Source organism: Orycteropus afer, unplaced genomic scaffold (assembly GCF_000298275.1).
Source record: "Orycteropus afer afer isolate SDZICR_OR568_19922 unplaced genomic scaffold, OryAfe1.0 scaffold00102, whole genome shotgun sequence".
NCBI lineage: Eukaryota > Metazoa > Chordata > Mammalia > Tubulidentata > Orycteropodidae > Orycteropus > Orycteropus afer.
In genome coordinates this window covers 473,822-483,968 of record NW_006921689.1, presented here as the reverse complement: position 1 = coordinate 483,968, position 10,147 = coordinate 473,822, and the positions used below count along the sequence as shown (strand labels likewise).

At 38.1% G+C, this 10,147-nt stretch overlaps 1 pseudogene; it reads left to right on the top strand.

Annotated features, from left to right (window-relative positions):
• Positions 1-3,685: 3,685 nt before the first annotated feature.
• LOC103199034 overlaps positions 3,686-10,147 on the top strand; it is an 88,253-nt pseudogene continuing 81,791 nt past the window's right edge.

Below are 10,147 nucleotides of genomic sequence, written 5' to 3'. Positions count from 1 at the left end.
GGAAAGTGAGGCCAAGAAAATTAGAGGAAATTCAAAAAGTAGTCCTGAGCTGGTGCTCAATCAGGGTATGTTGTCTTAATAAGTGAAAGAATGAGTGGATTTAATGCTGGGACTGCTAACTAGAAAGCTGGAGGTTCAAATCCACCAGCCACTCCTCAGAAGGAAGATGGGGCAATCTACTTCTTTAGTGATACTGCCTTGGAAAACCAAAGAAGGGTCTCTATGAGTTAGATCTGACACGACAGCACATAACAACAACAACAGTAGATTAACTTAGCAAGTAGATACATTTAGAACCTAAATAGTTTGAGTACTCCTTGTTTGGAAAGAAACCATTCCTGAGAACTACGCTTTTTTCACATGCTATCTTGTACGTCACCTGTTGTTAGAAGAGACCATTCCCTGGAGAGGAATATCATGCTTGGTAAAGTGGAGGGTCAGCAGAAAAGGGGAAGACCTTCAGCAAGATGTATTGACACAGTGGCTGCAATAATGGGCTCAAGTATAGCTGGGATAGTGAGCATGGAGCATGACCAGGCAGTGTTCCATTCTGTTGTACAAAGGGTGTTATGAGTTGGAGCTGACTTTATGGCACCGAACAACATGAACAACATGTTGTTGTTGTCAGGTGCGGTCAAGTCAGTTGACTCACGGAGATCCTATGAACAAGAGAAGAGAACACCGACTGTTCCTGCATCATCATCACAATCATTGCTATGCTGGAGCCCATTGTTACAGCCACTATGCCAATCCATCTCATTTGGGGTCTTCCTCTTTTTTGATGACACTCTACTTTTCCAAGGATGGTGTTGTTCTCCAGGGAATGGTCCCTCCTGATAACATGTCCAAAATAAGTGAGACCAAGTCTTTCCATCATTGCTTTTAAGAAGTATTCTGGCTGTGTCTCCCCAAAAACAGATGTGTTCATCCTTCTAGTAGTCCATACGATATTCATTATTCTTCATGAACATCACAATTCAAATGAATCAGTTCTTCTTCAGTCTTCTTTATTCATTGTCCAACTTTTACAAGCATATGAAGATATTGAAAATAATGTGGTTTGGTTTAGGTTCACCTTAGTCCTCAAAGTGACATCTTTGCTCCTTACACTTTAAAGAAGTCTTTTATAGCAAATTTACCCAATGTAATATGCCACTTAATTTCTTGACTGCTGCTCCCATGGGTGTTGATTATGGATCCAAATGAGATGAAATCCTTGACAACTTAAAACTTTTCTCCACTTATCATGATGCTGCTTATTGGTCCATTTGTGAGGATATTTATTTTCTTTATGTTGAAGTGTAATTCATACTGAAGGCTTTCATCTTTGATCTTCATCGATGCTTCAAGGCCTCCTTGCTTTCAGAAAGCAAGGTAAGTCATTTGCATTTTGCAGGTTTTTAATGATTCTTCCTCCAATCCTGATGCCTCCTTCTAGGAATGACTAGGATTTTATCTTTTTGCTCCATTTATTGGTATGGCTGTGAGAACTGATAAGAAAGAAAGGAAAGGAGGAAGGAAGGAAGGAAGCAGGTAATGGAAGGAGGGAGGGAAAGAAGGAGGGAGGAAAGAAGGAAGGAGGGTGGGAGGGATGCAGGGAGGGGGAGGGAGGGAGGAAGGCAGGGAGTGGGGAGGGAGGGAGGAAAAAATGATAAATCTTTATCCCCCAAGCAAGTTACAGTCATTGGAAAGAAATAAAAATATGAAATTTTTATTAGCAACATCAATTAGGATGTGATGACTGTGAGTATGTGTGTTTGTGATATATAGATATGACAGAAAACATTTTCAGAAGAGTCATCTCTTTGGAATGGGAAAGGGAAAGCAAAAATCAGATTCTGATGTAGAGGGAGGGATGTGGAGAAAGTGTGAATAAGACTAAAGGAAGGAAGTGTCTGAGGCTACTGCTGTTTTTTGCAGCACCACTAAAATGTCTTCCATAGTCTTGTTAGCACAGACAAAATGGTTGGTTATAGGAACCTTCTCACAATGAAAAATACACACACACACACACACACAGAAAGAGAGAGAGAGAGACTATAACCTTCCCCAAATCCCTGCAGTCACTTTTTATTTGGGTTCCTCTCAAAATAATGCTATTGTTGCTCCCCATCTCACAATTCTGCACCCCACTACCTAATAAAATATTGCTATCTACTTGCTTTCCATTCCTTAAGATGTTCAATGCAAAGGAAAGGAGGAAGAATACTAAAAGAGAAAAATAACTTTTAAAAAATTTTATTTGAAGTTCAGGAATAATATACTTAAAATTATAATATTTGTTCTATTTATTTGAAATAAAAACAAAAAAGTGTGTTAAGGAGTTGGCTCACACATGTAGAGAGAAAGAGCTTAATCCGAAATGAATGAATAGAATAGTATTCATGGTGGAGCAGACTATACCTAATATTTTACATACAGATTTCTTGCATGAGGTAGGTTTTCTTTCACTCAGAACTTACCTACATATTCTCATCTTAGGAGTCTGAACATTTTCACAGTTGGTCTTATCACGAAGGTAAAGTTTTTAGAAGTTGAACAAAAACAACTCAGTTGTTTTTGAGTTGATGAGTTGTTTTTTGTAATGAAAAAAAAAATCACATTTCTATTTTCACAGCAATTAAAGGTAACTATTTGATGGCCTCAGGGCCTCGGGCAGTCAGCTGCCACACCCAAGGCTGGCAGTTCAAACCCACTGGCTGCTTCCCGCCAGGTAGACAGGGAGCTCTGGTAGCATAGTGGCTAAAGCACTTGACTGCTAACCAGAAGGCTGGCGGTTCAAACCTACCAGCCACTCCTCGGAAGGAAGGTTGGGCAATCCTACTTCTGTAGTGATACTGCCTCGGAAACCCAAGGAGGGGTCGCTATGAGTCAGGGCTGACTCGACGGTACATAACAACAACAACAACAACATTTGTATATAGATAACTAAAATCCAGTTGAATTATGAAGCTGAAACTTCCATTGTGCTTAATCCTCAAGGAAAGTTGATTCATGAAGTAATTTTAGTCTTTTTTCTTACAGAAAATAAAGTTACAAGGGGAACCCAAATGCCTCAGACCTCATCAGCCTATATATACAAATGCTTTAACATTAACAAGCAAGCCTAATTTTTCTGTTTTCAAAATATGTAACTAAAAAATTGTTTAAATATATTAGAAAGGGCAGAAAACAAAAATTCATTACCTGGATTTAACCAGTATTAAAATTGCACCACATTTGCTTCAGAAATTTTTCAGAGGAAGAAATGCAATGAATGGAGTTAATGCAAAATATACCACTTGCCAAGTCTCCTCTCTCAGAGTAATCTTCTCAGAGTAACACCACCCTGAAGCAATTGTATTCCTTTCCTTCCACACTTATAAAAAAATATTTGATATATTGTTAAGCGTTTGATATCTGTAAAATGTTTCATATCTATAAAATGTTGGAGATATATATATATATCTATATATACAGGAGCTCTGGTAGCATAGTGCCTAAGGCACTTGACTGCTAACCATAAGGCTGGTGGTTCAAACCCACCAGACACTCTTCAGAAGGAAGATGGGGCAATCTACTTCCATAGTGATACTGCCTCGGAAACCCAAGGAGGGGTTGCTATGGGTTGGGGCTTACTCGACAGCAAATAACAACAACAACAACAATTATATATATATAATGTTTGATTGAGCTTTTGTTGAATATGTACATAGACCAAGAGGCAGTCATTCCAACAGAAGAATCAGAAAAGGTAAGTGCCAAGTTGGTATTTTTTCACCATATATATTTAATCTGTGTGGTGAGCAAATAATTCTTGAAGATGGACTATATGAAGAAGAACACAGTATCAGGATTAGAGGAAGAGTCACTAACAGCCTACCATATACAGATGGTATACCCTTACTTGCTGATAGTAAAGATGACTTACAACACTTACCAATGAAGATCAACGACTGCAACATTCAGTAGTCTTTTCACCTCAACATAACAAAAATAAAAATTCTCACAACTGGAACAATAAGCAACATTCTGATTAATGGAGATAAAATTGAAGTTGTCAAGGACTTCATTTTACTTAGATCCACAAACAATGCCCACGGAAGCAGCTACAAGAGATCAAATGACGTATCACATTGGGAAAATCTGTTGCAAAAGACCTATTTAAAGTGTTTAAGAGCAAAGATGTCACTTTGAAGACTAAGGTGCACTTGCCTCATGCCATGATATTTTCCATCTCCTCATATGCATGTGAAAGCTGGACAACCAATAAGGAAGACTGAAGAAGGATTGATGCAATTGAATTATGGTGTTGTCCAAGAATAATGCCTATATAATGGACTGCCAGAGGAATGAATAAATCTGTCTTGGAAGAAGTACAGATCAATGCTCCTTAGAAGCAAGGATGGGGAGACTGTCCACATAATTTGAACATGTTATCAGGAGGGACTAGTCCCTGGAAAAGGACATCATTCTTGGTAAAGTAGAAGATCAACAAAAATAGGAAGACCCTGAACAAGATGGCTTGACACAATGACTGCAATGTGGGGCTCAAGCATAGCAATGATAGTGAGGATGGCACAGGACTGGGAAGTGTTGCTTTCTATTGGACATAGAGTTGCTGTGAGTTGGAACTGATTCAATGGCACTTAAAAACAGCAATCTATGTAAATATAGACCCACACGTATATACCCTACCCTACCAGTTGTCATCAAGATGACTCCAACTCCTGGTGACCCCATGTGTGTCAGGGTGGAACTATGCTCCATAGGGTACTCAGTAGCTTATTTTTCAGAAATAGCTTGCAAAGGTTTCATTCTGAGGTGCCTCTAGGTGGACTTGAACCTTCAATCTTTCAGTTAATAGCTGAGGCATACAAGGTTGGGGTGGCTATAGGAATTAATGAGAATCAATCTCTAGAAATTGTTACAGAGAAAATTCTTCCAAATAATAGCAGATTAAATTTACTCAAGCCCATCATAAAATGATACAACCAAAGTGAAAATCAGTATGGTGATTCCTTATAAAGTTGGAATTAGAAATACCATTTGATCTAGCAATCCCATAACTAGGTTTATATCACAAAGAAGTGAGAGCCGGGACAAAAGTAGATATATGCACACCCATGTTCATTGCAACACTATTTACAATAGCAAAGAGATGGAAACAACTTAACTGCCCATCAACAGAAGAATGGATAGCAAACTATGGTACATACACACAATGGAATACCACGCAACACTAAATAATGTAGAATTTGCAAAACACTGCATAGTGTGGATGAATTTGGAGGACAATATACTGAGTGAAATAAGTCAATCACGAAAGGACAAATATAGTATTAGTTCACTATTGTAAAAAGTCAAGGAAAGTTTATATATGGAAGGAAAATTTCTTTGTTGGTTACCAGGGATAAGAGAAGAAGGGAGAGAACACTACTAGGTAGGTAGAGACAAGTATTGATTTGGGTGAAGGGAAGGGCAATGTACCAAAAGTGAGTGAGTAACATGGTGGCACTGAGGAAGAGGAAGACAGAGAGAGGTACATGGGAGATGCAGAGAACAGAGATTAACATTTTGCATGTACAATACTGTGTTTTCAGTGATGGCAAGCATTGGTCTACGAGCAGAAAAATGGGTGGACAGGCTGAATGATCAGGTATGTCTAGGCAGGGGGAAATGTGCCCACGACCATGTACAGGGTTGGCAGAAGATGTTTCTACAAGTGTGTTTGTATGTGCTGTAAGAATGTCTAGGCGTATAGTAGAGCTGACAAAGAACAAGGTTGTGGTGGCTTCTTGGCCACAGCTAGCTACCCTAAAGGAGTGAGTAGTTGGACCAATGCTCTCAGGACCATGGTGTCAGGGGACATCAAGTTCAATTGGTGTAACATACTACACAAAAACATTGTTCTACAGACTACTTTAGTGAGTAGCGACTTGGGTCTTAAATGCTTGCAAGTGGCCATCTAGATGCAATGATGGGTCTCTCTCGTCCAAAGCAAAGAAGAATGAAGAAAAGCAAAGACATATGGAAACAATTAGTCCAAGGGACTAGTAATGTAATCCTTAGTCTATATGACCATGAGACCAGAAAAGCTAGATGGTACCTGGCTGCCACTGTCAACCACTCAGAGGGGGATCTATGCAGGAGATCCTGGATAGAGAGAACAATGTGGAACAAAACTCAAAATCAGAGAAAAAAAAAAAGGACCAGGTTTGCTGCTCTGAGAGACCTTGATGAGACCCCTGAGACTATGGCCTCTAGTCACCCTTCAGGTCTGGAACTGAACTTATTCCTGTGGCTTCCAGCCAAACAATAGGTATATGGGGTGAACACTTATATTAGGTAGATACATTCCTTAGAGAGATCAATTGTGGGAGAACTGAAGGGCAGGGTTTTCAAAGGGAGGTAGCTGGTGGAGCCAAGGGATAGAGGCCGGAGTGCATGGGAGGGAAGGACACAGGGAAGAGGTAACTATGGGGAGAAAGTGGGAAGAGAGCTATTATATTCTGGGGAATTGCCATCAATATCAAGAAACAAAATGTGTATGAACTGCTGTATTGAAAATGAATTTGCTCTCTAAATTTTCACCCAAATCACAATTTAAAAAAGAAAGAAAAAAAAATTACTCAAGCCCCAAAAAGCTCCTTTCATAGACTTTGTATTATTTCTTGAATGAATATATTTCCATTTATATACGTTTAAAATATACAAACACACACACACACATATAACATATTATAGTCATATAAGCATAATTTCAGAGTTCATGCTCAAGAGGAGGTTTTATACTCACCAGTCACATTTTTTGCATACTCTTTATTCACTAATAATAAAAACATTTATAGAATGTGTGAAAGCTCTAACCTAGGCACTTAGTATGGCTTTAATCTTGTTTCATTTGTGATCATCCATGAATATATTACTCCCAATTAGTTTTGGGTTCTTAGAAATATGTTGTGTCTTATCCATCTTTTTAAGCATCTTTGATTCAGGGTTTCCAGTAAGATGGTGGAATAGGCAGAAAGACTTCACAGACCCTCTTCAACAAAGAAAAGAGGAACCAAATAACACAGATACAGAAGATAATCCTGGACCCCAGAGCCTTGAAGGGAAGGATATACAAGTGGACTAAACTCCAACTAGCAGAAAAATTTGCAGGAAAACACCAAAAAAGGAGACATATGGAGCTGTGGTCTGGCAGCAACCTGATGGCACAGACAGCTTGGATATTGCTGAGTGGTGGTAGAACTTAAGAATTAACCTAAAAGTCAGTCCTGCTAGCCAGGGACTACATAGAGGACTGCTCTGGTGGCTGGAGAATAAAAGGGGAAGCAGCGAAGAGCATGGTGGGCTGAGCTGTGGACTTTTGTCTGTCCGGAGGACACAACCATTTTGACTGTTTACAAGTGGCTACCATTTTGGATATTTAAAGTGACAGCATTCTCCCAGATTCCAAGGACTTAAGAAGAATAGGTTCCACTGGCCAGAACCCTGAGGACATTCTGGACAGAGATGACTGGAAAGGTACGACATTTGCCTTGTTACTCTTATACCCGACACACTCTTGGTGAATGGAAGTGCAGCCATCCCTCACCCCCACCCACCTTCTGGGCTGACAGGAACTCCTTCCCAGTCTGTGTGCTCAGACAGAGCCTGGGTGCCCTGCCCCGCCATCCCCCATTTTTTTTTTTTTTCTGTTTTCTGTTTTTTAGTTTGCTTGTTTTTGTCTGTTTTAAAACTACTGTTATTATTACTTTTGTCCTTTTTACTACTATTCTTTGTCTTCCCCTCACAGGTTCTAGTTTTCAGCTTTCTTTCTTTTCCCTGTTTCTGATTACATTTTTTTTTTTAATATTTTCTTGTGGTTAACCCCATTCCTTGTTTTTCTTTTTGCATGTTTCCCAATTTTTTCTTCATTATTCTCCTCCTCTACCTTTTTCTCTTATTTCTCTCTCCCCAGATATTACAGGTTTTTTTTTTTTACTTCTACTTTTTTACTTTTTTCATTTTTTGGTTACTGTTCCTGTGTGATTACACAATGTATTTTTTGTCCATGTGCTTTTACTTTTTGGATGGTTATTCAATTGTTATTTTGTCTGAGTAGAAGACAGCAAAATTACATATAAAACACAACTACACCTACATCTCCTGCAGCTTCACTCATTGAGTGAGAGCCACCACTTCCTTCTCCACCAACGGGGCAACGATAAACAACCACCAAGAAGAGCCTGACCCACCCTCTGCTACTCTTCACAAACAGTTAACAGAGATCCAAATACAACAATGCCATAATGTCTCATAGACAACAGACCATCAAAGTCCACACAAAGAAGCAAGATAAAACAAAGGAGCAGGATACAGACCCAGAACACATCCCTGAGGAAGAAGCCACTTTGGAACTCTCTGATAAGGAATTCAAAAGAATTATATTTAGGCATCTTCGAAGGATTGAAAGACAGACCAAGGAAAACACAGACAAAACCCAAGAAGAGTTTTGGAAGAAAATACAAGAACAAAATGACAAAATAAATGAAAAATTAGAAATGATTCTAAATCTACAGATAGAAATCCAGAAGATTAATACTCAATTGTCAGAATTAGATAACACATTGAAAGGGCAATGGAGTAGAATTGATGCAAAGGAAGACAAAATTAATGAGATTGAAGAAAAATACCTGAATATTTCTTTGGAAAGGGATCAATCATAAAAAGATCAAAACAAAATTAAGAAAACCTAAGGTTCATGTGGGATACCATTAAAAAGAATAATCTATGTGTCATTGGAATTCCAGAACAGGAAGAGAAAAATAAAACCTCTGAGAAAATTGTCCAAGATTTGTTGAAAGAGAACTTCCCTGATATGATGAAAGATGGGAATATATCCATTCAGGAAGTCCAAAGAAACCCAAAAAGGACAGACCCCCAAAGAAAATCACCAAATCATCAAACTCATCAAAACCAAAGACAAAGACAGAATCCTAAAAGCAGCATGGAAAAACAAAAAGTTACTTAAAAAGGACAAGCAATAAGAATAAGCTCTGATTTCTCAGCAGAAACCATGCAAGCCAGAAGACAATGGGATGATATACATAAAACCATGAAAGAGAAAAATTTTCAACCAAGACATATATACCCACCAAAATTGTCCCTCAAAAATAATGGTGAAATTAGGAGATTTCCAGATAAGCAGAAACTAAGGGAATTTGTTAAAACCAGATCAACCTTACAACAGATACTAAAGGGAGTCCTTTGAACAGAAAACCAAAAATAGCAAGTAACAACTGACCATTAATACACAAGATGACATAAAACAGAAACCACAGCTATGGACATATCCAAAGTAAAATAAGCTTACAAGATTGTAAACAGGGAACCATCAATTGGCAAGTGAAGACAACAACAAAACAAAAAGAAGGAAAAATATTGTGTAGTTACAGAACTTATAAATGGTGGGGAAGTCAAGAGAGTGCCAGATAGAATGGACTGTTCTAATTTCAGGGAGAAAATTACAAATCAAAGGGTAACCTCAAAGAAAAGTGATAAACATCCTCATCACAATAAAAAAGAGGACAAGCACAAATATGCAGGAAATACTAAAACAACAGCAACAAGAGAAATGATAACATGATTCATAAACATAATGAGCTCAGCACAGAAAATAACACTGAACAAAGAAACCAGGGACACCATGAAGAAACACATAACAAAATGACAGCAACCAATTCATACTTGTCAATAATTACACTGAATGTTAATGGATTGAAAATGTACAACTCAAGAGATGGAGAGTTGCAGATTGGATAAGAAAACAAAACTCAACAATGTGCTGCCTACAACAGACACACCTTAGAGATAAAGACAAAAAAAGACTAAAAATCAAAGGTTGGAGAAAGATATATCAAGCAAATGGTAACCATAAAAGAACAGGAGTGGCAATATTAATTTCTGATCAAATTGACTTTAAGACAAAAACCACCGTACAAAACAAGGAAGGACATTATATAATAATTAAAGATCAACTGAACATGAAGATATAATCATAATAAGTATCTATAGACACAATAAAAGAACCACAAAATACATAAATCAGACTTTAAAAGAGTTGAAAAGGCAAATAGATGACTCCACAGTCATAGTGGGAGACTTTAATACACCACTTTCA